A 7,681-nucleotide genomic window follows, 5' to 3' on the forward strand; every position below is an offset into this window, starting at 1 on the left:
AAGTAAACTTTTCGCCATCATTATATAATATTCCTGTAGATCCATTGCAAAAACTGTGAGAAAATGAGATGTTGAGATGAGAATAATTGGGGTAAATTAGGCTTTCTTTTCTCTCTCTTTGTTTCTTTGTTTCTTTGTTTCTCTGTTTTTTTCTTTCTTTCTTTCTTTCTTTATTTATTTCTTTGTTTCATTGTTCCTTTGTTTCTTTATTTGTTTGTTTCTTTCATTCTTTCTTTTTTGAAAGAAACAGAAATCGGCATTTCTTTTATTTTCTATATTCTTTGTTTACATTTCTGATGATTTTCAACTTCCTGGTTCCCACCTCCTCATAAGTCCCATAAGACCTCTTCTTTCCACCCATTACCCAATCAACCCCCTCCCACTTCGCTGTTCTGGCAATCCCCTAAAATGCTGCATCAAGCCTTTCCAGGACCAGGGCCCTCTCCTTCCTTCCTTTTTAAGAATGATTTGATATGTGAGTCATATCTAGAGTATTCAGAGCTTTGGGGCAAATATCCAATTTTCAGTGACAGCATTCCATGTGTGTTATTTTGTGAAAGAGTTACCTCACTTAGGATAATATTTTCCAGCTCAAACCTCTTGCCTAAGAATTTCATGAATGCATTGTTTTTATTTACTGAGTAGTACTCTATGGTGTAAATATACCACATTTTCTGTATCCATTCATCCGTGGAAGGACATCTTGGTTCTTTCCAGCTTCTGGCTATTATAAATAGGGGGATGGACATAGTGGGGCATGTGACCTTATTGCATGCCAGGGATACCTCTGGATATATGCCCAGAAAGTATATTGCAGGGTTCTCCAGAACTGTCATTTTCAGTTTTCTGAGTAACCACCAGACTGATGTCCAGAGTGGTAGTAACATCTTGCAATCCCACCAGCAATGGAGGAGTGTTCCTTTCTCCACTTCCTTGCCGGCACCTGCTGTCTCCTGAGTTTATGATCTTAGCCATTCTGACTGTTGTGTGGTGAAATCTCAGGATTGTTTTGATTTGCATTTCTATGATGATTATGGATGTTGAACATTTCTTAAGGTGCTTCAAAGCCATTTATTATTCCTCAGGTGAAAACTCTTTATTTGGCTCAGTACCGCATTTTTTTTTATATTTTTATTTTCTATATTCTTTGTTTACATTCCAAATGATATCCCCTTTCCTGGATGCCCCCTCCCCATATGTCCCATAAACCTTCTTCTCTCCATCCATACTCCAATCACCTCCCTCCTTTTTTTTTTTCTCTGTCCTTATAATCCCCTCCAATGCTAGTTCAATTCTTTCCAGGATCAGAACCTTCTCCATATTTCTTCATGGGAGTCATTTGTTTTTTTTTTTTTTTCTTTTTAAATTTATTGATATATTTATTTACATTTCAAATGATTTCCCCTTTTCTGGACCCCCGCTCCTGGAAAGTCCCATCAGTCCCCTTCCTTCCCCCTGTTTTCCCACCCAACCCTTCCCAATTCCCTGTTCTGATTTTGCTCTATACTGCTTCACTGAGTCTTACCAGAACAAGGGGCCACTCCTCCATTCTTCTTGTACCTCATTTGATGTGTGGATTATGTTTTGGGTATTCCATTTTTTTTTAGGTTAATATCCACTTATTAGTGAGTGCATACCATGATTCATCTTTTGAGTCTGGGTTACCTCACTTAGTACGATGTTCTCCAGCTCCATCCATTTGCCTAGGAATATCATGAATTCATTGTCTCTAATGGCTGAATAGTACTCCATTGTGTATAAATACCACATTTTTTTTTTCAGTATCGCATTTTTAAAGGGGATATATGGCTCTCTGGAATCTACCTTCTTGAGTTCTTTTTATATCTTGGATATTAGCCCTCTGTCACATGCTATGTTGGTAAAGATCTTTTTTCAATTTGTTGGTTGCCTTTTGTTCTTTTGACAATATCCTTTGCCTTACAGAAACTCTGTAGTTTTATGAGGTCCCATCTGTCAATTATTGATCTTAGAGAAAAAGTTATTGATGTTCTGTTGAGGAAGCTTTCCCCTATGCCCATCTCCTCAAGGATCTTTCCCAGTATATTTTCTATTAAATTCTGTGTCGGGTTTTATGTGGATGTTCTAGATACACTTGGACTTGAGCTTAGTACAAGGAGATAAGATGCAACGATTTGCATTTTTTTAATGCGGACCTCCAGTTGAACTAGCCCCATTTGTTGAAAAAATTATCTTTTCTACTCTGGATGGTTGTATCTCCTTTATCAAATATCAAGTGACCATAATTCTGTGGGTTCATTTCCAGTTCTTCAGTTCGAGTCAATTGATCTACTTTCCTGACACTGTAATAATACTACGTGTTTTTAACACAATTGCATTGCAGTACATCTTAAAGTCAGGGATACTGAGTCACCCAAAAGGTCTATTACTGTTAGGATAGATTTATATTTCCTGGGATTTTTGTTATTCCAGATGAATTTGGAATTGCTCTTGCTACGTCTATGAAGCATTGAGTTGGGATTTTGATGGGCATTGCATTGAATCTGTAGCTATCTTTTGGAAAGATGGCTATTTTTCTATATTAACACTGTCAATCCAAAACATGAAAGATTTTTTCTACTTCTGAGTTCTTCTTTGATTTCTTTCTTCAAAGACTTGAAGTTGCTGCCATACAGATCTTTCATTGTTTGGTTAAAATCACAACAAGATACCTTATATTGTTTGTGGCTATTGTGAAAGGTGTAATTTCCCCAATTTATTTCCCAGCCTGTATTCCATTGTGTAAATATACCACGTTTTCTGTATTCATTCCTCCACTGAGGGGCATCTGGGTTCTTTCCTGCTTCTGACTATTACAAATAAGGCTGAATATTTCTTAAGGTGCTTCTCAGCCATTCAAATTCTTCAGATGAAAAGTCTTTGTTTAGCTCTGTACTCCATTATTTTAATAGGGTTATTTAGTTCTCTGGAGTAAACTTCGTGAGAACATTGGGTATATTGGAAACTCATACTCTATCGGGTGTAGGGTTGGTGAAGATATTTTTCCAATTGGTTAGTTAACATTTTGTCCTTTTGACAGTGTCCTTTTCCTTATAGAAAATTTGCAGTTTTTTGAGGTTGATTTGACAATTCTTGATCTTAGAACTTAAGCTATTGGAGTTCTGTTCAGGAACTTTACCCATGTGCCCATGTCCTCAAGGGTATTCCCCAGTTTCTTTTCTATTTATTTTATTATGTCTAGTTTTATGTGGACGTCCTTGGACTTGGACTTAGTACAAGGAGATTAGAATGAATCAATTTTCATTCTTCTGCATGCTGACCTCCATTTTCTTTCTTTTGAATTACTTTCTCAGTCTCCTTATACATTGAATATAGAAAGTCTACTGATTTGCTTGAGTTGATTTTATAGCCAGACTTTGATGAAGATGTTTTTCAGCTGTATTAGTTCCCTGGTGGAGCTATATTGGTCACTTAAATATACTATCTTATCATCTGCAAATAGTGATAGTTTGATCTTTTCCTTTCCAATATGTATCCTTTTGACCTGTTTGTGTTGTCTAATTGCATTAGCTAGAAATTCTAGTACTATATTGAATAAATAGGGAGAGAGGTCAGCCTTTTCTAGTCCCTGATCCTCATGCTTCTCTCCAATTAGTTTGATGTTGGGTACTGGTTTCATGTATATTGATTTTATTTGTTTAGATAGGGGACTTGAATTCCTGTTCTTTCCAAGATCTTTAGCATGAAAGGATGTTAAATTTTATCAAATTCTTTTTCAGCATTTAATGAAATGAGCAAGTGTTTTTTTTTTCTTTCAGTTTGTTTATGTAGAAGTTTGCATTGATATAATTCCATATATTGACCCATCTGCGCATTCCTGGCATGAAGCCTTCTTGATCATGGTGAATGATCATTTTGATGTGTTCTTCGATTCAGGTCAGAAAGAATTTTATTGAGTATTATTGCATTGAAGTTCATAAGGAAAATTGGCCTGAAGTTCTCTTTCTTAATTTGATCTTAGTTTGGTATAGGTATTGAATTTTGGCTTCGTAGAATAAGAGAGGTAGTTTTCCTTCTGTTTCTATTTGTGTGGAAAGTTTGAAGAGTATTGGTGTTAGGGTTTCTTTGAAGGACTGAAAGAATTCTGAACGAAAATCATCTGTCCCTGTACTTTTTTGGTTGGAAAATTTTCTTTCTTTTTTTTTTTTAGATAGTTTTTTTTTATTCGATATATTTTTTATATACATTTCAAATGATTTCCCCAGTTGGAAAACTTTCTATGACCACTTCTATTTCTTTGGTGGTTATGGTACTGTTTAGATGGTATATCAGATCTTGATTAAATTTTTGTAGTTGGTAGCTGTTTATGAAACTGTACATTTCAATCAGATTTTCCAATTGTCTTGAGTATAAGCTTTTATAGTAGGATCTGATGCTTTTTTTGAATTCCATCCATTTCTATTGTTATATCCCCCTTGTCATTTCTAATTTTGTTAATTTGGGTTTTGTGTCTGTGCCCTTTGGTTATTCTGGCTATGGGTTTATCTATCTTGTTGATTTTTTCAAAGAACCATCTACAAGCTTTGTTGATTCTTTGTATGGTTCTCTTTACTTCTACTAAATTTATTTCAACACTGAGTTGATGATTTGATGATTTCCTCCCTTCTATTCCTCGTGGGTGAATTAGATTATTTTATTGCCGAGTTTTCAGATGTGCTATTAAACTGCTAGTCTATGCTCTCTCCAGTTTTATTTTGGAGGCCCTGATGTCTATCAGAATTCCTCTTATCACTGCTTATCTTGTGTCCCATAAATTTGGGTATGTTGTGTCTTCATTTTCATTAAATTCTAAAATGTCTTTGATTACTTTTCTATTTATTCCTTGATCAAGATATCATTGAATAGTGTATTGTTCAGCTTTCTTGTGTATGTGGGCTTTCTGTTGTGGTTGTTGCTAATGAAGATCACTCTTTCTCCATAATGATGTGACAGGAGGCATGGGATTAGGTCAATCTTCTTATTATTGTTGAGGACTCTGTCTTTTATTACTATGTTTTGTTTATTTGTTTTATAAAGATTTATTTATTTATTTATTCATTATTTTTATATATAAGTACACTACAACTGTCTTCACATACTTCAGAGAAGGGTGTCAGATCTCATTAGGGATGGTTGTGTACCACCATGTGCTGGCTGGGATTTGAATTCAGTACCTTATGAAGAGCAGTGCTCTTAACTACTAAGCCATCTCTCTAGACCCTGTTTGTTTTGTTTTTTGTCCTCCATACCCACACCTATGTGGCTTATTGTCAGCTTAAATAGGGAAAAACAGATTCAGATTCTTTGACCCCACTTGATTGAAGTACCCACAGATTGCAGTCAAGGCAGCTGTGGATTTTCAGAGTTAAGGACTTTCTAGAGTTCTCTGAAGTGACTGGATCATCCTCTCTATAGAAGTAAAGAGGACCGCTCCTGTACTGTCCACCAAGCTTGAGGGTCTATCTCCTTTCCAAAATGTTGGTATTTTCCTTCCTTTGGTGTTTAAGGATTTAAAAGTTATTGAGTATTTTTGCATCGATATTCATAAGGGCAATTGGCCTGAAATTCTCTGTCTCTGGGGTCATATTCATATTCCTTCTCAACACCACATGTCCTTTCATGTGTTTGCTATAGCAAATCATCCTGTCTCCTGTGTCTGCTTTAACAAAGCATTATTTTATATGTCTGTTTTAGAAAAACATCCTGTCACCTCTGCCCCCTCAAAACATCATTTGACCTTACTGACATTCCATTAGAAACTAGACGCATCCACGTCAATTTACTGGGCATCTAGAAAAGGATTCTGGAGCTCAGTGTTCAGTCTGTGTATACTGAAGTTTGATAATTATGGGAGAATGATTATTAATAAAATAAGAATTATTTTGAGGGTTATGAAAGTATTCTGAAATTTTGATAATGGTTGTAAATCACTCGGAAGGAGTTAAAATGTTTTATTATTGTGATAGTATTTAATAATTTAAAGCCTGCTTTTATTAATATTAATTGTATACAAATAAGCTACATACATATAAAATGGCCTTGAATTTATGATAGTCACATTATGAATATATATTTGTATGTATATATGCACACACATACTTATATATACATACACACACAAATATGTTTATATATATATAACTTTCTTCAATGTGCTTTTATATGAAAATCAATGTGGCCGGGTGAATAATTCCTAATTACAATGGTCTCACCACTGTGAAGCACAAACATCATGTGCTGTAAAGTATGGCTACAATAGAAAGCCAACAAACAAACAACCTAAAACATATTGTTTGACTCTAACCAAAATAATAATAATAATAATAATAATAATAATAATAATAATAATAATATCTGCATGAGAAGAACTTCAGGTTTCTAAAAAAGGAAATTGATGAAGACCTCAGAAAATGGAAAAAAAATTTCCATACTCATAGTTTGGCAGGATTAATATAGTTAAAATGGCCATCCTGACAAAAGCAATCTACAGATTCTACACAGTTCCCATCAAAATCCCAACTCAGTTCTTCATAGAGTTAGAAAAAGAAATTCTCAAATTCATCTGGAATAACAAAAAACCTAGGTTAGCTAAAACTATTCTCAACAGTAAAAGAACTTCTTGGGGCATCAGTATCCCAAACCTCAAGCAATACTACAGAGTACTAGTGTTAAAAACTGCATGGTATGGGCACAGGGACAGGCAAGTGTTCCAATGGATTAGAATTGAAGACCCAGAAATGAATCCACAATCCTATGGTCACTTGATCTTCGACAAAGGTGCAGAAAACATCCAGTGCAAAAAAGATAGCCTTTTCAACAAATGGTGCTGGTTCAATTGGAGATCAGCATGCAGAAGATTGTGAATCGATCCATCCTTATCTCCTTGTACTAAGCTCAACTCCAAGTGGATCAAGGACATACACATAAATCCAGACACACTGAAACTAATAGAAAAAAAAAAAAAAAACTGGCGAAGAACTTTGAGGAGATGGGTACTGGGGAAAAGTTCCTGAACAGAACACTAATAGCTTATGCTCTAAGATGAAGAATTGACAAATGGGATCTCATAAAATTACAAAGCTTCTGTAAGGCAAAGGGAATCATCAAAAGGACAAACAGGCAACCAAAACAATTAAAAAATCCTTCACCAAACCTACATCTGACAGAAGGATAATACCAGTATGTACAAATAACTCAAGAAGTTAGACTCCAGGGAACCAAATAATCCTATTAAAAATGGGGTACAAAGAATTTTCACCTGATGAAATTTGGATGGAAAAGAGGGACCATAAGAAATGCTCAACATCATTTGTCATTAGGGAAATACAAATCAAAACAACCCTGAGATTTCACCTCACACCATTCAGAATGACTAAGGTTAAAAATTTAGTAAACAGCATGAGTTGGCAAGGATACAGAGAAAGAGGAACACTTCTTCACTGCTGTTGGGATTGCAAGATGACAGAACCACTCTGGTAACCAGTCTTTTGGTTCCTCAGAAAACTGGACATGACACTTCCAGAATACCCTGATATACCTCTCCTGGGCATCATTTTTTGATATATTCACAATAACTAGGAAATAGTAATGCACATGCCCTAACTGATGATTGGATATATGGTCCATTTACAGTATGGAAGAGTATTCATCTGTCAAAAGATTC

The sequence above is a fragment of the Apodemus sylvaticus genome, chromosome Y (genome assembly GCF_947179515.1).
Source record: "Apodemus sylvaticus chromosome Y, mApoSyl1.1, whole genome shotgun sequence".
Taxonomy (NCBI): Eukaryota; Metazoa; Chordata; class Mammalia; order Rodentia; family Muridae; genus Apodemus; species Apodemus sylvaticus.